Here is a 22,837-nt window from a genome sequence, read left to right on the forward strand (position 1 = left end):
CAGCCACAGGGAGCTACAGTGGCGCTATCTACAGGAAGGGAGTGCTACCTACATGGGGGCTGTGTGGCACAACAAGGGATCTGTGTGGCACTACCTACAAGGGGGCTGTGCGGCAAGATGGGGATTTGTGGCACTACTTACTAGGGATGCACAATGCATCGAAACTTCGATACTGTGCATCCCCAAATGGTTCAAGCCACACAGCTAAGTATAGTAATACATGATGAATGAGAGCGGGGCTGCGGCTGTGTAGTACAGCCAATGCCCCGCTCCTGAGTCCTGACAAGAGCGTGCCGCGAGGATGATGCGATGCGGCCAGCGCTGCACTAATGAGCGGCGGCACTGAAAACAGAACATGGCGGCCGCTCTTCAAAACACCCCCATGTTCTGTCTTCGGTGTCTGCGCCGCCGCTCATTAGTGCAGCGCCAGCCGCATTACCTCATGCTGACCGCGCACGCACTTCTGTCAGGAGCGGGGCAATGACTGTATTACACAGCCGCAGCCCCGCTCTATAACGGCGGAGATCAGAGAAACCGCTCATCTCCGCCACTATTCTCCTGAATGCTGCGATCAAAGCTGACTGCAGCATTCATTGGAAAGTGAGGAGGGGGGATTACCCTTGGATTGCGTCACGGAATTCCTGTGACGCGATTGAGGGCCATACCATATATGGGCAGACAGCCCAGGGTCCATTGAAGGACCCCAGGGCCGTCTTACCATATTTCCTGTTGTTAGGGCATACTTAGGTATGTCCTAACAACTGCCTGTGTACTATACATACACAGGCTAATGTACTGGCATATATCTGATACAGTGAAGGAAATAAGTATTTGATCCCTTGCTGATTTTGTAAGTTTGCCCACTGTCAAAGTCATGAACAGTCTAGAATTTTTAGGCTAGGTTAATTTTACCAGTGAGAGATAGATTATATAATTTTAAAAAAAGAAAATCACATAGTCAAAATTATATATATTTATTTGCATTGTGCACAGAGAAATAAGTATTTGATCCCCTACCAACCATTAAGAGTTCAGCCTCCTCCAGACCAGTTACACGCTCCAAATCAACTTGGTGCCTGCATTAAAGACAGCTGTCTTAAACGGTCACCTGTATAAAAGACTCCTGTCCACAGACTCAATTAATCAGTCTGACTCTAACCTCTACAACATGGGCAAGACCAAAGAGCTTTCTAAGGATGTCAGGGACAAGATCATAGACCTGCACAAGGCTGGAATGGGCTACAAAACCATAAGTAAGACGCTGGGTGAGAAGGAGACAACTGTTGGTGCAATAGTAAGAAAATGGAAGACATACAAAATGACTGTCAATCGACATCGATCTGGGGCTCCATGCAAAATCTCACCTCGTGGGGTATCCTTGATCCTGAGGAAGGTGAGAGCTCAGCCGAAAACTACACGGGGGAACTTGTTAATGATCTCAAGGCAACTGAGACCACAGTCACCAAGAAAACCATTGGTAACACATTACGCCGTAATGGATTAAAATCCTGCAGTGCCCGCAAGGTTCCCCTGCTCAAGAAGGCACATGTACAGGCCCGTCTGAAGTTTGCAAATGAACATCTGGATGATTCTGAGAGTGATTGGGAGAAGGTGCTGTGGTCAGATGAGACTAAAATTGAGCTCTTTGGCATTAACTCAACTCGCCGTGTTTGGAGGAAGAGAAATGCTGCCTATGACCCAAAGAACACCGTCCCCACTGTCAAGCATGGAGGTGGAAACATTATGTTTTGGGGGTGTTTCTCTGCTAAGGGCACAGGACTACTTCACCGCATCAATGGGAGAATGGATGGAGCCATGTACCGTCAAATCCTGAGTGACAACCTCCTTCCCTCCACCAGGACATTAAAAATGTCTCGTGGCTGGGTCTTCCAGCACGACAATGACCCGAAACATACAGCCAAGGCAAAAAAGGAGTGGCCTAGCCAGTCTCCAGACCTTAATCCCATCGAAAACTTATGGAGGGAGCTGAAGATCCGAGTTGCCAAGCGACAGCCTCGAAATCTTAATGATTTACAGATGATCTGCAAAGAGGAGTGGGCCAAAATTCCATCTAACATGTGTGCAAACCTCATCATCAACTACAAAAAACGTCTGACTGCTGTGCTTGCCAACAAGGGTTTTGCCACCAAGTATTAAGTCTTGTTTGCCAAAGGGATCAAATACTTATTTCTCTGTGCACAATGCAAATAAATATATATAATTTTGACTATGTGATTTTCTGTTTTTTTTTAAAATATAATCTATCTCTCACTGGTAAAATTAACCTAGCCTAAAAATTCTAGACTGTTCATGTCTTTGACAGTGGGCAAACTTACAAAATCAGCAAGGGATCAAATACTTATTTCCTTCACTGTATATGCCAGTATATTAAAGTTTAAAAATAAAGTAAAAACATAAAGTAATGTTAAATTTAAAAAAAATACACATTCACCTTTTTTACAATAAGCATTAAAATAAGTCTCAATACATAAAATATACACATTCAGTATTCGCGCGGCTGTAATAACCTGCACAACAATTTTTTTGCGTCATCTATGATGTGTACGCTGTAAAAAAAAAAACTTCACTTATTAATGTGAGGCCCGAGGTGAGATGAATTTAACCTCCATGTGCCTCACACATTAACACATTATGACTGAGAAACATGATGGGGTTAATTACTATTAATTTGAGGCACATGGAGGTTAAATTCAGCATTACACCTCGCGCCTCACATCAGAAAATGGAAGACATTTTTTTTATTACTGTTGGCAAAGTATCGTTTTGGTATTGAAATTGCAATACTACACAAAGTATCGGCATCGAAGGGGGCTGTGTGGCACGACCTACAAGGGGGCTGTGTGGCACGACCTACAAGGGGGCTGTGTGGCACGACCTACAATGGGCTGTGTGGTACTATCTACAGGGGGCATCTGTGAGTGGCGGGCTGATGGTCATTTTACTGTGAGTGGGGGGCTGATGGTCATTTTACTGTGAGTGGGGGGCTGATGGTAGTTTTACTGTGAGTGGGTGGCTAATGGTCGTTTTACTGTTAGTGGACGGGCTGATGGTTATTTTAGGGTATGTTCACACGGCAGCGTCCATTACGGCTGAAATTACGGAGCTGTTTTCAGGAGAAAACGGCTCCGGAATTTCAGACGTAATGGCACGGGCAGGCGTCTTTCGCTGCGTCCATTACGAACGTAATTGGAGCTGTTTTTCTATGGAGTCAAGGGAAAACAGCTCCAATTACGTCTCAAGAAGTGACAGGCTTTTCTTTGACGCGGGCGTCTCTTTTACGCGCCGTCTTTTGACAGCGGCGCGTAAAAAAAATGACCGTCGGCACAGAATATCGTAAGACCCATTCAAATGAATGGGCAGATGTTTGCAGACGCTTTTGAGCCGCATTTTCGGACGTAATTCGGGGCTAAAACGGCAGAATTACGTCCGTAAATAGTGTGTGTGAACCCAGCCTTACTGTGAGTGGAGGGGCTGATGGTCATTTTACTGTGAGTGGAGGGGCTGATAGTCATTTTACTGTGAGTCCCCCACAAGTGGTTTCCACCTCTGACCTCCAATTGAAATTAATAGTAGGAAGAAAATAGCTGTGGCGCTCGTTTGGAGCTTTTTTTGCTGCGTCTTTTGCATTAGCTTCAACGGCTTAAAAAAAAAACGCTAAAAAAACCCCATCAAATAACGCTGTCAATTCAAAAGCAGATTTTTTTCCTCCTTACAAAAAACGCTGTGTGAACATACCCTAAGAATGTAGTGCTTATTTTTAGCTATTTTCTGTCTTTCTCTAAACAATTTTTGGTAGGGGGGCCCTGAGGATTTTTTTTTTTCCAGGGGTGGCTCAAGTCCGAAAAGGTTGGGAAACTCTGTAGCAGGCTACAGCGGCGCCTGCAGCCTATGAGGCGCAGGGACAGGATCCCTGCGCAGTAGGCGTGATGACATCTCTGGATCAAGCCGGCCTACGCAAGGATCCTGTCAGGTGGAGGTGGGGGGCAGTATGGCACTGTCTACAAGGGGGAGGTGGGGGCTGTATGTCACTTTCTACAATGGGGAGGTGGGTGCGGTATGACACTGTCTACAAGGGGGAGGTGGAGGGCACTGTGTACAAGAGGGAGGTGGGGCTGTATGACACTACAAGGGGCAGATGGGGGGCTGTATGACACTACAAGGGGCAGATGGGGGCTGTATGGCACTGTCTACAAGGAGGAGGTGGGGGATTATGGCACTGTCTACAGGGAGGCTGTACGGCACAATCTACAGGGGGCACTTTCTACTAGGGGGGCTGTGGGGGCATTATACTCTGTGGAGGACATCATACTGTGTAGGGGCACTACAGGGGGCAATATAATGTGTGTGGCACTTAGGGGGCATAACACTGTGGGCACAATTAGAGGACAAAATACTGTGTCCTTGAAGGCGTTATAATATATTACATTATTAAATATGATTATACTGTGTGTGGGGCACTAAAGGGGCATTACACTGTGTGGGGCACTAAAGGGGCATTAAGTGTGGGGGCACTATATAGGGCATTATACTGTGGGGAGGAATTATTCTTTTTTATGGGGCATTTTTTATAATGGCGTGGGGCGCCGAAAGATAATTTCGCACGGGGCGCCATCTACCCTAAGGCCGGCCCTGTGTGTGTGTGTGTGTGTGTGTGTGTGTGTGTGTGAATCAACACCCTGGTATAAAACAGACGACAAAGACAGAGAAAAAGCAACAGCACCAAGACCTGACAGACGGAGAGATGCCGGCCCACCCACCACAAAGTGAACAGAACAAGCAACTAGGGATGTCATTATACCAGAATTTGGACTTTGATACCGATACTTTGTGTAGTATTGCGATTTCGATACCTAAACGATACTTTGCCAACAGTCATAAAAAAAAAAAAGTTCTTCCATTTTGTGATATGAGGCGCGAGGTGTGATGATGAAATGTGCCTCACATTAATAGTAATTAACCCCATTATGTTTCTCAGTCACAATGGGTTAATGTGTAAGGTACATGATGGGATTAATTACTAATAATGTGAGGCACATGGTGGTTAAATTCATCATCACACCTCGTGCCTTACATTAATAAGTGAAAGAAGTTTTTTTTTGGTTTTTTTACAGTGTACACATCATAAATGACACAAAAAATGGTTGTGCAGGCCATTACGGCTGCGCCAATACCGAATATGTGTATGTTTTATGTATTGAGACTTATTTTAATGTTTATTGTAAAAAATAGGTGTATGTGTATTTTTTTACATTTAATATTACTTTGTTTTTACTTTATTTTTAAACTTTAATGTACTGCCATATATCCATATGCCAGTACATTAGCCTGTGTATGGATAGTACACAGGCAGTTGTTAGGACATACCTAAGTATGCCCTAACAGGAAATATGGTAAGACAGCCCTGGGGTCCTTCAATAGACTCTGGGCTGTCTGGCCATATGTGGTATGGCCAGTGGTGGATTAAGAAGACCATGGGCCCTGGGCTGTTACCCAAACTTGGGCCCCCCTTCTCTACCGCCACCCTGCCGCGCCGTAACTATTGCTAACACTACCTTTTTGCACAAGCATTAACAAATGGGTGTTACGATTCCCCGTTCACAGGGCTGTGTCCCTACAAACTGACAGTATCACACTGTGCAGGAACACATCCTCTTGACAAGGGGATTGGTAACACCAATTTTTCTATCAGTCCTGGACTGCACAAAGACGTTATGTGGAATACAAGGATTTCCTATAATAAACATATCAAGAGAGGGGACAGATTCTCTACAAATCCAGTGACTCACAGGTGGCGACGTCTCAGATGCTAGTAGTTTATTTTCCTCTTTTCTTCTCCATCCGGTCCAGAGCTCATGACCAGTGGCGTAACTACCGCTATAGCAGCCGTATCGGCTGCTACGGGGCCCGCAGCATGAGGGGGCCATGCCACCCGCCGGCACGGCCCCCCCTCCCATGTCCGGAGGCTCCGCTAGCAGCTGCTATGGCTGCTACAGCGCGACGCCACTGAAGGGGTTGTTCCTACAAAAGACATACATCCCCTATCCACATGATAGGGGATACATGCATGATCGCTGGGACGCCCAGCGATAAGGAGAACGGGGGACCGAAAGTCCCCCGAAGTTCTCCATGACAAACTTCGAACTTCCGGGGTCTGTCTGCAGCTAATAGAGAAATGACTTGCGCACTGGTCACGCTTGTGCACATGCGTGACCAGCACTCCTTTCATTTTTATTGAACTTGTGCAGACGCTGGAAGTCCGAGGTTTGTCATGGAGAACATTGGGGGACTTTCGGTCCCCCGTTCTCCTTATCGCTGCCAGCGATCACACATGTATCCCCTATCATGTGGATAGGGCATACAGCTCTTTTGTAGGACAAACTATAGGCCGTTTTCTTTTTTTGGGAAAGGGGGCTATATGGCATTATCTACAGGGGGGGTCTGTATGGTGTTATCTGCAGGGGGGGTCTATATGGTGTTATCTACATGGGGGGTCTGTATGGCGTTATCTACAGGGGGGACTCTGTATGGCGTTATCTACAGGTAGGGACTCTGTATGGCGTTATCTAAAGGGGGGGACTCTGTATGGCGTTATCTACAGGGGGTGTCTGTATGGCGTTATCTACAGGGGGTCTGTATGGCGTTATCTACAGGGGGGTCTGTATGGCGTTATCGACGGGGGGGCGTCTGTATGGCGTTATCTACAGGGGGGTTTCTGTATGGTGTTATCTGCAGGGGGGTTCTGTATGGTGTTATCTGCAGGGGGAGGTCTGTATGGTGTTATCTACAGGGGGGTCTGTATGGCGTTATCTAAAGGGGGGACTCTCTATGGCGTTATCTACAGGGGGGACTCTGTATGGCGTTATCTACAGGGGGGACTCTGTATGGCGTTATCTACAGGGGGAACTCTGTATGGCGTTATCAACAGGGGGGACTCTGTATGGCGTTATCTACAGGGGGGACTCTGTATGGCGTTATCTACGGGGGGGGGTCTGTATGGCGTTATCTACGGGGGGGGGTCTGTATGGTGTTATCTACAGTGGGTGTCTGTATGGCGTTATCTACAAGGGTGTCTGTATGGCGTTATCTACAGGGGGGTCTGTATGGCGTTATCTACAGGGGGGTCTGTATGCCATTATCTACAGGCATTATCTACATGCGTGACCAGCACTCCTTTCATTTTTATTGAACTTGTGCAGACGCTGGAAGTCCGAGGTTTGTCATGGAGAACATTGGGGGACTTTCGGTCCCCCGTTCTCCTTATCGCTGCCAGCGATCACACATGTATCCCCTATCATGTGGATAGGGCATACAGCTCTTTTGTAGGACAAACTATAGGCCGTTTTCTTTTTTTGGGAAAGGGGGCTATATGGCATTATCTACAGGGGGGGTCTGTATGGTGTTATCTGCAGGGGGGGTCTATATGGTGTTATCTACATGGGGGGTCTGTATGGCGTTATCTACAGGGGGGACTCTGTATGGCATTATCTACAGGTAGGGACTCTGTATGGCGTTATCTAAAGGGGGGGACTCTGTATGGCGTTATCTACAGGGGGTGTCTGTATGGCGTTATCTACAGGGGGTCTGTATGGCGTTATCTACAGGGGGGTCTGTATGGCGTTATCGACGGGGGGGCGTCTGTATGGCGTTATCTACAGGGGGGTTTCTGTATGGTGTTATCTGCAGGGGGGTTCTGTATGGTGTTATCTGCAGGGGGAGGTCTGTATGGTGTTATCTACAGGGGGGTCTGTATGGCGTTATCTAAAGGGGGGACTCTCTATGGCGTTATCTACAGGGGGGACTCTGTATGGCGTTATCTACAGGGGGGACTCTGTATGGCGTTATCTACAGGGGGAACTCTGTATGGCGTTATCAACAGGGGGGACTCTGTATGGCGTTATCTACAGGGGGGACTCTGTATGGCGTTATCTACGGGGGGGGTCTGTATGGCGTTATCTACGGGGGGGGGGGTCTGTATGGTGTTATCTACAGTGGGTGTCTGTATGGCGTTATCTACAAGGGTGTCTGTATGGCGTTATCTACAGGGGGGTCTGTATGGCGTTATCTACAGGGGGGTCTGTATGCCATTATCTACAGGCATTATCTACATGCGTGACCAGCACTCCTTTCATTTTTATTGAACTTGTGCAGACGCTGGAAGTCCGAGGTTTGTCATGGAGAACATTGGGGGACTTTCGGTCCCCCGTTCTCCTTATTGCTGCCAGCGATCACACATGTATCCCCTATCATGTGGATAGGGCATACAGCTCTTTTGTAGGACAAACTATAGGCCGTTTTCTTTTTTTGGGAAAGGGGGCTATATGGCATTATCTACAGGGGGGGTCTGTATGGTGTTATCTGCAGGGGGGGTCTATATGGTGTTATCTACATGTGGGGTTTGTATGGCGTTATCTACAGGGGGGGACTCTGTATGGCGTTATCTAAAGGGGGGGACTCTGTATGGCGTTATCTACAGGGGGACTCTGTATGGCGTTATCTACAGGGGATGTCTGTATGGCGTTATCTACAGGGGGTGTCTGTATGGCGTTATCTACAGGGGGTCTGTATGGCGTTATCTACAGGGGGGTCTGTATGGCGTTATCGACGGGGGGGGGCGTCTGTATGGCGTTATCTACAGGGGGGTTTCTGTATGGTGTTATCTGCAGGGGGGGTTCTGTATGGTGTTATCTGCAGGGGGAGGTCTGTATGGTGTTATCTACAGGGGGGTCTGTATGGCGTTATCTAAAGGGGGGACTCTCTATGGCGTTATCTACAGTGGGGACTCTGTATGGCGTTATCTACAGGGGGGACTCTGTATGGCGTTATCTACAGGGGGAACTCTGTATGGCGTTATCAACAGGGGGGACTCTGTATGGCGTTATCTACAGGGGGGACTCTGTATGGCGTTATCTACGGGGGGGGTCTGTATGGCGTTATCTACGGGGGGGTCTGTATGGTGTTATCTACAGTGGGTGTCTGTATGGCGTTATCTACAAGGGTGTCTGTATGGCGCTATCTACAGGGGGGTCTGTATGGCGTTATCTACAGGGGGGTCTGTATGCCATTATCTACAGGGGGGTCTGTATGGCGTTATCTACATTGGGGTCTGTATGGCGTTATCTACAGGGGGGTCTGTATGGCGTTATCTACAGGGGGGTTTCTGTATGGTGTTATCTGCAGGGGGGGTTCGGTATGGTGTTATCTGCAGGGGGAGGTCTGTATGGTGTTATCTACAGGGGGGTCTGTATGGCGTTATCTACAGGGGGGACTCTCTATGGCGTTATCTACAGGGGGGACTCTGTATGGCGTTATCTACAGGGGGGTCTATATGGTGTTATCTACATGGGGGGTCTGTATTGCGTTATCTACAGGGGGGAATCTGTATGGCGTTATCTACAGGGGGGGACTCTGTATGTCGTTATCTACAGGGGGACTCTGTATGGCGTTATCTACAGGGGGTGTCTGTATGGCGTTATCTACAGGGGGTCTGTATGGCGTTATCTACAGGGGGGTCTGTATGGCGTTATCGACGGGGGGGGGGGTCTGTATGGCGTTATCTACAGGGGGGTTTCTGTATGGTGTTATCTGCAGGGGGGGTTCTGTATGGTGTTATCTGCAGGGGGGGTTCTGTATGGTGTTATCTGCAGGGGGAGGTCTGTATGGTGTTATCTACAGGGGGGTCTGTATGGCGTTATCTAAAGGGGGGACTCTCTATGGCGTTATCTACAGGGGGGACTCTGTATGGCGTTATCTACAGTGGGTGTCTGTATGGCGTTATCTATAGGGGGGGTCTGTATGGCATTATCTACAGGGGGGACTCTGTATGGCGTTATCTACAGGGGGGACTCTGTATGGCGTTATCAACAGGGGGGACTCTGTATAGCATTATCTACAGGGGGGACTCTGTATGGCGTTATCTACAGGGGGGACTCTGTATGGCGTTATCTACGGGGGGGTCTGTATGGCGTTATCTACGGGGGGGTCTGTATGGCGTTATCTACGGGGGGGTCTGTATGGTGTTATCTACAGTGGGTGTCTGTATGGCGTTATCTACAAGGGGGTCTGTATGGCATTATCTACAGGGGGGTCTGTATGGCGTTATCTACATTGGGGTCTGTATGGCGTTATCTACAGGGGGTCTATATGGCGTTATCTACAGGGGGGTCTGTATGGCGTTATCGACGGGGGGGGGTCTGTATGGTGTTATCTACAGTGGGTGTCTGTATGGCGTTATCTACAAGGGTGTCTGTATGGCGTTATCTACAGGGGGGTCTGTATGGCGTTATCTACAGGGGGGTCTGTATGGCGTTATCTACATGGGGGTCTGTATGCCGTTATCGACGGGGGGGGGTTTGTATGGCGTTATCTACAGGGGGGTTTCTGTATGGTGTTATCTGCAGGGGGGGTTCTGTATGGTGTTATCTGCAGGGGGAGGTCTGTATGGTGTTATCTACAGGGGACTCTGTATGGCGTTATCTACAGGGGGGACTCTCTATGGCATTATCTACAGGGGGGTCTGTATGGCGTTATCTACAGGGGGGTCTGTATGGCGTTATCTACAGGGGGGTCTGTATGGCGTTATCTACATGGGGGTCTGTATGCCGTTATCGACGGGGGGGGGGGGTCTGTATGGCGTTATCTACAGGGGGGTTTCTGTATGGTGTTATCTGCAGGGGGGGTTCTGTATGGTGTTATCTGCAGGGGGAGGTCTGTATGGCGTTATCTACAGTGGGTGTCTGTATGGCGTTATCTACAGGGGGGACTCTGTATGGCGTTATCTACAGGGGGGACTCTGTATGGCGTTATCTACAGGGGGGACTCTGTATGGCGTTATCTACAGGGGGGACTCTGTATGGCGTTATCAACAGGGGGGACTCTGTATGGCGTTATCTACAGGGGGGACTCTGTATGGCATTATCTACAGGGGGGTTTCTGTATGGTGTTATCTGCAGGGGGGGTTCTGTATGGTGTTATCTGCAGGGGGAGGTCTGTATGGTGTTATCTACAGGGGACTCTGTATGGCGTTATCTACAGGGGGGACTCTCTATGGCGTTATCTACAGGGGGGACTCTGTATGCCGTTATCTACAGGGGGGTCTGTATGGCGTTATCTACAGTGGGTGTCTGTATGGCGTTATCTATAGGGGGGGTCTGTATGACATTATCTACAGGGGGGACTCTGTATGGCGTTATCTACAGGGGGGACTCTGTATGGCGTTATCTACAGGGGGGACTCTGTATGGCGTTATCTACAGGGGGGACTCTGTATGGCGTTTACAGGGGGGACTCTGTATGGCGTTATCAACAGGGGGGACTCTGTATGGCGTTATCTACAGGGGGGACTCTGTATGGCGTTATCTACGGGGGGGTCTGTATGGCGTTATCTACGGGGGGGTCTGTATGGTGTTATCTACAGTGGGTGTCTGTATGGCGTTATCTACAAGGGTGTCTGTATGGCGTTATCTACAGGGGGTCTGTATGGCGTTATCTACAGGGGGGTCTGTATGGCATTATCTACAGGGGGTCTGTATGGCGTTATCTACAGGGGGGTCTGTATGGTGTTATCTACAGGAGGGTCTGTATGGCGTTATCTACAGGGGGAATTTGTGGCTGCAAGACGTTATCTACAGGGGGCTGTATGGGGTTATCTACAGGGGGGCTGTATGGCGTTATCTACAGGGGGGTCTGTATGGCGTTATCTACAGGGGGGGTCTGTATGGCGTTATCTACAGGGGGTCTGTACGGCGTTATCTACAGGGGGGCTGTAGGGCGTTATCTACAGGGGTCTGTGTATGGAGCTATCTACAGGGGGCTGTGTATTATCTACAGGGGGCAGTGTATGGTGCTATCTGCAGGGGGCTGTGTATGGCGCTATCTATAGGGGGCGCTGTGTGGTGGAATCTATAGGGAGGCACTATCTACAAGGGGGGGTTGTGTGATACCCAGCGGAGGGGGAGCCCCAGTCAAGAGTTTGCTATGGGGCCCAGTCTTTCCTAGTTACGCCCCTGCTCATGACGACTTCTCCTGGCCATGACCCATTTCTGCAGCCCTTAAATATAATATCACCATGCACTGCGCCCCTGAATATAATTGTGTCACACACTGTAAAGTAAAGCACCACATACACAGTGCCCCCTGTAGATAGCGCCAACCTCCCATGTAGACAGCACCACACACACAGACACCCTGTAGATAGCGCCATACACACAACCCCCTGTAGAGAGCGCCATACACACAACCCCCTGTAGAGAGCGCCACACACACAACCCCCTGTAGAGTGTCACACAGCCCGCTATAGATAGCATCACACAGCCCCCTATAGATAGAGCCACACAGCCCCCTATAGATAGAGCCACACAGCCCCCTATAGATAGAGCCACACAGCCCCCTATAGATCGAGCCACACAGCACTCCCCCTTGTATATAGTGCCACACAGCGCTCCCTTCCATATATATATATATATATATAGTGCCACACAGCGCTCCCCCCTTGTATATAGCGCTACACAGCGTCGCTACAGTGCAGCCCTGGGATGACATTTTATCCCATATGTCTGCTGCAGTCTGTGATTGGCTGCAGCGGTCACATGGGGTGAAACGTCATCCCAGGAGGCCGGCCCGGACCAAGAAACAGAATTCTGGGCAAGTATAAGATTTTTGTTTTTTCTAAATTGCGTTTTTACATAATCTCTGTTATTTGTTGCGAGTTTTACCTCCCCATTGAATTAAATGGGGAAAACCCAAAACAAATGAGCGTTTACGCAAATACAATTGACATGCTGCGGAATAAAAAAACGCACCGCAGGTCAATTTCTGAGCTTTTTTTTTCCACTTATCATTTACGCAGCGTGTGGATGAGAATTGTTCACATCTAATCTACTCTGCTGCTACTTTATTAGGGCTTGTCCACACTTAACGGAATTGCTGCGTATTTTCCGCACGGAAACACGCAGAATACAGTAGCAACAAAGTGAGTGAGATTTACCAAATCTCATCCAGACGCTGCGTAAAACTTCCGACCAGACATTTTGTCCTGTGGTGCGTATTTCTCGTACTGCAGCATGTCAATTGCTGCTGCGGAAAGTGGACAGAATTGCTGCGTTTTTTCAGAGGAGACGTCACCATCCCCCAACATTGAGAAAAACGCAGCAAAATACGCACCATTTTCTGCAGCAAAAATGCAGGAAATTGTGCTTTTTTTCTGCAGATATATATATATACACACACACACTCTCTATATACATAAATACATACATACATATTTACATACATACATACATACACATGTACACATGACAGACACACATGAATATGCACATTACACACATATAAAGTACACATTGTAAACACACATGCACTTATCTTTTATGTAGGATATTTGTGAAGGGCGTTCAGCAGGTTGATGTGGCGGGAGTCTTCACACAGCGTTTCTCCTGCTCACAGCCCGACACAGAGCCCGCAGACAGTCTCCCCTCCCCCATGTCCCGACTGCTAGCAGCAGGAGGAGAGATATGTAGAGCAGGGAAGGGGGGCTGGAGGGGGAGTTTCAGCACAGACCACGGCTGCTAAGTAGGAGCGAAGCTCACCTTGTCTCATGAATGGTGCGGTCCTGGCACCGGGGCTCCCTCCGGTGCTAGCGACGCCACTGGGCATGATGGAGTTCGGGCGGCCATGGGCCCCCTGGGAGCCTTGGGCCCCGGGCGGCCGCCCAAACCGCCCTAATGATGATCCGCCACTGGGTATGGCCCTGGAATTCCCTGTGACTCAATCCAGAGGCATCCCCCTTTCTCATTTTCCCCTGAATGCTGCAGTCAGCTTTGATCGCAGCATAAAGGGGAATAACGGCGGAGATGAGAGGTTTCTCTGATCTCCGCCGTTATAGAGCAGGGCTGTGGCTGTCTAATACAGCCATTGCCCCGCTCCTGACAACAAGTGAGCTCGCGGTCAGCATGAGGGGATGCGGCCGACGCTGCACTAATGAGCGGCGGCGCAGGAACTGAAGACAGAACATGAGGGTATTTTGCAGTGTGCCTGCCATGTTCGGTCTTCAGTGCCGCCGCTCATTAGTGCAGCGATGGCCGCATCGCATCATCCTGACGGCGCGCACTTGTCAGGACTCAGGAGCGGGGCAATGGCTGTATCACACAGCCGCAGCCCCCCTCTCATACATTCATGCGTTACTATACTGAGCTGTGCGGCCGAACAGCTTAGTATCGAAATACATGAAACAACGGTATCAAACCGTTTGGGGATGTACAGTATCGAAGTTTCCATGCATCCTGCATCCCTAAATAGCACGTCGTGGTGCGGGGGACGACGACGATGTTTGGACATTTTGCATGTTAGTACTATACTAAGGATCGCTGGTTCAGGTCCCTTTTCCCTCTAAAGTAATTTAAAAAATAAACACAATTTGTATCAGTGTCCGTAAAAGTCCGAACTATTATAATATAACGTTATTTAACCTGCACGGTGAAAGTCATATAAAAAGTAAACAGCCGGAATTGCAGCTGTTTTTTGTCACTTTATATCCAACAATAAATTAAATAAAGTGATCAAAAAGTCTCATGTAGCCCGAAATGGTACCAATAGAAACTACAGTTCGCTCCGCCAAAAAATTAGCCCTCATACCGCTGAATCAACGGAAAAATAAAAGTTATGGCTCTCAGAATATGGTGACTGTCCGCCAACTGTGGGCATGTGGTTCGGCAAGATTCAGGAGATCATGAGAATGGAGGACCTCATGGCATCAATGAGAGGGGCCCATGCTAAATTTCTCAAAACATGGTGTGAGTGGATTTGTTTTCAGTCGTCAGTGGAGTATAGGACTATTATGGCCTCCGGAGTATAATTCCTAGATTTAAATGTAGGAGGTCAGTTTTCTTCTCTCTGCTCCCTCTTTTTTCCTGCTTTTCTATACTTCTACATTGTTCTTACTTGGGTTTTTATGCATGGCTGCTGGTTCAGGATGTATAAATTATCTGACCCGTCAAGAGTGATGCAGCAGAATGTCATGGTTTTGTATGGTATCTCTGGCATATATTGTAATTATAAATGCTGGCCTGTGAGCCGATGTCAGTGCTGTTTATGTCTGCACTTCCTTCTTGGTGTTTGAAAAATGGAAAATAAAAGAATTTATAAAAAAGAATATGGTGACTGAACACAAATTTTATTTTTAATCCCTTCCTTACATCCGCCGTATATATACGGCGCTGCCGGGAAGGTGTTCCCGCAAAGCGCAGTACAGTTACGTCGCAGTAATGGTGCGGGCACAGAAGCAGAGCCGGCACCATCACCGCGGGGTGACAGCTGTATTATACAGCTGGCACCCTCCTGTAACTGCCAGGACCGGAGCTATTCTCCGATCTGGCTGATTAACCCCTCAGATGCTGCGCTCAATATTGCGCAGCATCTGATAGGTTTTAACCCGACCGGCAACCCAGTGACGAAATCGCTGGGTTGCTGTGGCAATCGGACACCAAAAAATGGCGTCCGAGTCTGCCTTGTACGGGAGCCGATGAGGACCCGCCTGCGGCGCGTCCTCAGGCTTGCTGTCAGTGAATAACTGACAGCGCTAATACACTGCACTACGTATGTAGTGCAGTGTATTAGAGTAGCGATCGGGGCATCAGGCCCTCAAGTTCCCTATTGAGACAAGTCAAAAAAGTAAAAAAAAGTTAATACAAATGTGGTAAAACAATAAAAACACGTTTCAAATAAAAATAAAGCTAGACTTTTTTCCCATAGTAAGTCTTTTATTATGGGAAAAACCGTAAAAATTAAAAAAAACTATACATAATTGGTATAGCTGCGTCCGTAACGACCCAAACTACAAAACTATTATGTAATTTATCGTGAACGCGGTAAAAAAAACCATAAAAAACAACGCCAGAATCTTTGTTTTTAGGTCACATCTCCTTCCAAAAAATGCTATAAAAAGTGATCAAAATGTCACATTTACTCCAAAATAGTACTATTAAAAACGGCAATCCGTCCCGCAAAAAATAATCCCACACACCGCTTTGTGCACGCAAAAATAAAAAAGTTATGGGTCAAAGAATATGACGACACAGAAAACAAATAATTTTATAAAAAATTTGATTTTATTGTGCAAAAGCTGCAATACATAAAAAAAACTATATAAATTTGGTATCGCCGTAATCGTATCGACCCGCAGAATAAAGCTAACATGTAATTTAGGGCGCATTGTGGATGCCGAAAAAAAACCCAATAAAAAACTATTCCAGAATTGCTTGTTTTTGGTAATTTCCTTTATCAAAAAATGAAATAAAAAGTGATCAAAAAGTCGTATGTGTTCTAAAATGGTACCAATAAAATCTACAGCCTGTCTCGCAAAAAACAAGCCCGCACACTGCTCAATCAACTGAAAATAAAAAAGTTATGGCACTAGTAATGCGGTGATGAAAAACATCTCAATGCGCAGGCCGGAGGGGCACATTCCTTCAGTTTCGGGGCCCTAGTATTTAGGAACTAGAAAAGGGAAAGGACATAGCACATCTGCTGGAAGCGAGGGCGCCCGTATTATACCAGAGCAAAACTTTCCCAGCAATATTTCCCAAACTACGAAGGAGAAAAAGTCCCCAAAAGGTGCAGAGCGTTACAAAAGGGGGATAAGAAAGAAAACCGTTTATCAGTGTGACACCGGCCTGCGCATAACGGATCGCTTCACAGCGTAACACATATCTATGGATAATTGTATATAATATACCCTCTTACTATGCCCTGATGTTCTCCGCACACATTACATACGCCACCACATTATAAACTGAAATACCAGCAAAACCTCAAACAGAACTACTACCAAGCAAAATCCATTCTCAAAATGGCGGTCTTTCCCTTCTTAGCCCTACATGCCCAAACAGTAATTCATGGCCACAAGTAAGGCATTACCATACCCGGGAGAACCCGCTTAACAATTTATGGGGTAAGATTCTCTAGGGGCACAGCATATTGTGCGGTGAATAGGCAGATCAGTGGAAAAATTGCAATTTTCACTTTGCACCATCCACTGCATATTCATTTCTGAAAAACACCCGTGGAGTGTAAATTCTCACTACACCCCTTGATAAATGCCTTTAGGGGTGTAGTTTCTAAATCGGGGTCACTTTTGTTTGGTACATCAGTGGTTTTGCAAATGCAACATGCTGTCCGCAAACCATTCCAGCAAAATCTACGCTCCAAAAGATAAATACCGCTCCTTTTCTTCTGAATGCTCTGAATGTTACCGTACTCGGGAGAAATTTCTTTACAAATGTTGGGGTGCTTTTTCTTCTTTATTCCTTGTAAAAGTGAAAAATGTTGATCTAAAACTACATCTTGTTGGAAAAAAAAAATATTTTTCATTTTCATGGCTTAACTAAATAATTCAGCAAAAAACCTTTGGGATCAAAATTTTCACTATACCCCTAGATGATTCCTTAGGGGGTGCAGTTTCCCAAATGGAGTCACTTTTGGGGTGTTTCCACTGTACTAGTACTACAGGGGCTCAGCAAATGTGACAGGCGCCCAGAAACCATTCCAAAATCCAAATGGTGCTCCTTCCATTCTGAGCCATACCGTGTGTCCAAACAGATGTTTATGACCACATGTGGGGTATTGTTTTACTCCGGAGAAATTGCTTTATAAATTTTATGGTGCTTTTTCTCCTTCAGTCCTTGTGAAAATGAAAAAAAAAAACCCTAAACCTACAATTTCTTTGAAAAAAATGTAGATATATTCATTTTTATGGCCTACTTCCGATAAGTTCTGTAAAACACCTGTGGGGTTAAACTGCTCAGTGTACCCCTAGATAATTTCGTCATGGGGTGTAGTTTCCAAAATGGGGTAACTTGTTGGGGGTTTCCACTGTTTTGTCCTCTCAGGGGCTTTGCAAATGCGACATGGCCACCGCAAACCATTCCTGCTAAATTTGAGTTCCAAAAGCCAAATGGCGCTCTTTCCCTTCTCAGCCTCACCGTGTGTCCAAACAACCGTTTATTACCACATGTGGGGGTACTGTTTTACTCGGGAGAAATTTCTTTACAAATTTTATGGTGCTTTTTCTCCTTTAGTCCTTGTGGAAATGAAAAAAAAATAAGCTAAACCTACATTTTATTTGAAAAAATGTAGATTCACAGCCTACTTCCAAAAATTTCTGCAAAAAACCTGTGGGGTTAAAATGCTCACTATACCCCTAAATAATTTCCTCAAGGGTTATAGTTTAGTCCTTGTGGAAATGAAAAAAAAAATAAGCTAATCCTACATTTTATTTGAAAAAAATGTAGATTTTCATATTCATGGCCTAGTTCCAAAAATTTTTGCAAAAAAAACTGGTGGGCCAAAATGCTTGCTACACCCCTAAATAAATTCCTCGAGGGGTGTAGTTTCCCAAATGAGGTAACTTTTGGGGGGTTTCCACTGTTTTAGTTCCACAAGACCTCTTCATAGTTGACGTGGTGCCTAAAATATATTCTAATAAAAAGGAGGCCCAAAATCCACTAGGTGCTACTTTTGCTTCGGAGGCCGGTGCTTCGGTCCAGTAGCACACTAGGGCCACATGTGGGATATTTCCTAAAACTGCAGAACCGGGGCAATTAATATTGAGTTGCATTTTTCTGGTAAAACCTTCTGTGGTACAAAAAAAATGGATTCAAAATTAACTTCTGGAAAAAAATAATGAACTTTGTAAATTTCACCTCTACTTTGCCTTAATTCCTGCACAATGTCTAAAGGGTTAAGAAACTTTCTAAATGCTGTTTTGAATACTTTGAGGGGTGCAGTTTTTAAAATGGGGTGACTTATTGGGAGTTTCTAATATCTAAGGACCTCAAAGCCACTTCACAACTGAACTGGCCCCTGAAAAAATAGCATTTTTAAATTTTCTTGAAAATGTGAGAAATTGCTGCTAAAGTTCTAAACCTTGTAACGTCCTAGAAAAATAAAATGATGTTCAAAAAACGATGCTTAACTAAAGTAGATATATGGGTGATGTTAATTAGCAACATTTTTGTGTGGTATAACTGCCTGTCTTACAAGCAGATACATTTAAATTGAGAAAAATGCAAATTTTTGCAATTTTTCGCTACATTTTTGTATTTTTCACACTTAAATACTGAATGTATCGGTCAAATTTTGACAGTAACATAAAGTCCAATGTTTCACTAGAAAACAATCTCAGAATCGCTTGGATAGGTAAAAGCATTCCGGAGTTATTACCACATAAAGTGAAACATGTCAGATTTGAAAAATGAGGCTCTGTCAGGAACGTCAAAAGTGGCCAAAGAGAGAAGGGGTTAATTCGTTTCTTTCCTTGTAAAAGTAGGAAAACATCAAAAAACATATATAAATTTGGAATCGCTTTAATCATATGGAAAGGTGGAATAAAGTTAACAAAGCCGTAAAAACGAAACCCCTCAAAAGATTGAGGAATCGCTGTTTTTTTTCTTATTCCACCCCACAAAGAGTTTTTTGTTTTTTTTCCAGTCTCCCAATACATTATAATGCTACAATAAATGGTGCCGTGAAAAACTACAACTCGCCTGTAAAAAATAGGCCCTCATATGGCTTTGTTGACGGAAAAATAAAGTTATTTTGATTGGGGGTAGGACGCATGTGCCGCGCTCCCCTCCCTCGTCTGACCCGAAGGGAACTCCATAGCTGTCGGCGGGATATGCAACGCTGTATGCACCGTGTGCTTTGACTAAATGACTGGGAGAAGCCCCGAGCTGCAGCACTGACCACCAATGTAAGGATCACTTGCTGTGTACAGCTGACCACTAGTGTTTTGCTTGTCTGCTGTGTACTGTTGAGCCTGTTTGGGGGGTTCCCTGAACGACCCCACTGACCACTATTATACTTTGCTGACATTTGTTTGCTGGCACCTGGAGATCAGCGTACGTGTGGAAAGGAGTGGTAAATTGGTTTCCCTTCTCCCACCCTCAATTTGCCTTCAACCTAGGCAATCTGCCAGGCTAAAAAGGAATGAAAAAGAAAAAGCAATAAGAAAATTGTTCTCAGCAGGGACACAAGCACCTCTCCAGTGAAGGAAATCAATGCCTGCGCAAACATCAGATGGGTTAGAGCGCTCCAATTGTATATTTTATAGTTGGTATGCTTTCATTTATATACCTGACAAAATAATAACAGTGTGGGGTCTCCATGAACAAGTGTATAGTGTGGCGGTGGATAGTAGATGTTGTGCGCTGGTCATTTGATTACTACATTTCCTGTCTAAAGAGCTGTGATGAACAGAAGGAGTGGAGATTTGCATGTATATGTCGGAACTATTACAGGCACTTGGCCAGAAGGCGCGCTCCTCTTGTGGTCGGTTGGTAGCTGTGCTGTAGTAAACGTTAACCACCTCTCCTCCGCTTGTTGTATATCCTCTTGGGGAAGAGGGAAAGTGAAAAGAGAAAGAAAAATAAAGGGGTGGGGGGTAAATGTGCATGAATGTATTGCACGGCGCAGTAACTGAAGAGTGACAATAGCAGCCCTCTGTGCAGTATAGACGAGCGGCCTGGTTATTCAATATGCCCGGTAAGGCTGGTAACAGAAAATCCCTGGGGCCAGTCTTCCCTAAGGAAGTGAAGGGCAGTAAACAGAGCCCATTAAACTGAATAAATTCTGGAAAACTCCGCCAGTTAATTCCCGTCTGGCTCAGAGAAATAAATAAAAGTGTAGCTAAACGTTTGACAAACTTCTGACATGTCATAGTGACATGTCAGAAGTTTGGATTGGTGGGGGTCCGAGCACGGAGACCCCTGACAATCTCTAGAAATGCTCGTGTGAGCGCTCAGCCTTTCTATTGAGTCCGTACACGATACATTTATTTCCGGAAATAGCCGAAGAGACACGAAGCGGCTAAGCGCTCACACGAACGCTTCAGATGCTTAGTTCTAGCGGTTGGTGGTGGTCTCAGTGCTCGGACCCCCACCAATCCAAACTTCTAAAATGTCACTATGACATGTCAGAAGTTTGTCAAATGTTTAGCTACACTTTAAGATTAATAAACCCCTACATTAGTAAAGATAAACTACAAAAGGAAAAACTTGGGCTCCAGTATTTTTGAGGGCAAGAATGGCGCTGCAGACTGTGCTGTGCTTTCCTCCAAAAGTATTGGAAAGCTTGCTGGAACCCCAGATGGAGTGCCCCAACCCAGTGTAAACAAAGCATCTGTTTTGTGTGGATGTGTAAGGGTATGTGCACACGATAGCAGGCATTTACGTGTGAAAAGACAGACTGTTTTCAAGAGAAAACAGCTGCCTCGTTTCACACGTAAATGCTCCTCCTCGCATTTTGCGAGGCTTCTCTGACAGCCGTAAATTTTGAGCTGCTCTTCATTGAGTTCAATGAAGAACGGCTCAAATTACGTCTGAAAGAAGTGTCCTGCACTTCTTTTGACGAGGCTGTATTTTTACGCATCGTGGTTTGACAGCTGTCAAACGACGACGCGTAAATGACAGGTCGTCTGCACAGTACGTCGGCAAACCCATTCAAATGAATGGGCAGATGTTTGCCGACGTATTGTAGCCCTATTTTCAGGCGTAAAACGAGGCATAATACGCCTCGTTTACGCCTGAAAATAGGTCGTGTGAACCCAGCCTTATAGGGCACGAGCCCTCTGCTTTATTCTCGTATGCCTCTGAGTGGTGCACTATATCAGACTCTGTATGTACCTGGGGGGTTATTTAATGGTTTTAGGGAAGAATATCTTCGTACACACAGAGGTTGCATGGCTCCCTACTAAAGGAGCAATAAAGGCTCCATGAAAGTGTTCATGATCCCTTAGGCTTTATGCACATGACTGTTGCCATTGATTGGGCCACAAACTACAGATCCTAGTGTCCATATTTGGGTCCATAACGTCTCCGAGTTGCTTCCGCAACCATTCCGTATGTTTCTATATTACAACAATGTTTCTGGGTGTCATCCGTATTACGCGGTCAACACCCTTAGGCCTCATGCCCACTACTTTTATTTCCTTCAGGGTACTAGCTGTTTTTTTTACAGCTAGCACCCTGACCCATTCATTTCAATAGAGCCATGCACACTTCAGTTTTTTTGACGGTCCCGTTGTTCCGTTCCGACAAAAGTAGAGCATCTCCTACTTTGGTCTGAGATTCCGTGACCGTGAGGCCCATACAAGTCTATGGGTCCGTCAATAAACCTGAAGGCACACGTAAGGCATCCGTGTGCCATCCGTGTGTGACGGAGCCGTTGCCTAGCAACGGTCGTGCAGAAGTACAGAAGAGACATTGCACTGCACTAATCAACAGCCCCTTCTCTCTATCAGTGATGGATAGAGAGAAGGGGCAGCTCTTTCGGGCAGAGCATCCGCAGCGATAGAAAGAAAAACCAGTTCATACGTACCCCGGCCCTTGTCTTGGTGACTGACCTCCCTGGATGACGCGGCAGTCCATGTGACTGCTGCAGCCTGTGATTGGCTGCAGCGGTCACATGGGATGAAACGTCATCCCAAGAGGCCAGACTGGAGGAAGAAGCAGGGTGTTCTGGGTAAGTATGAACTTTTTTTTTTTTGAGTAGGGGTTTTGTAGGAAACTTTAGAACTCTATATTGTGAGCGCCGCTCATGGTACTCACTGTCCAGCGGTAGTCACTGTCCAGGAAAAGAGTAACTGCCGATCAGTGCAGCCCCTTCTCTCTATCCAGCACTTAAATCTTTCAGCACCCTGGACAGTGGCTACCGCTGGACAGTGATTACCATGCGAGGCGCTCGGAAACGGAAACACGGAAGTGTACACACGGGAACCACACTCATCAGATAACGGACACACGGATCCGTGAAAAACGGTGATAGAAGTG

This window comes from Rhinoderma darwinii, chromosome 3, assembly GCF_050947455.1.
Source record: "Rhinoderma darwinii isolate aRhiDar2 chromosome 3, aRhiDar2.hap1, whole genome shotgun sequence".
NCBI lineage: Eukaryota > Metazoa > Chordata > Amphibia > Anura > Rhinodermatidae > Rhinoderma > Rhinoderma darwinii.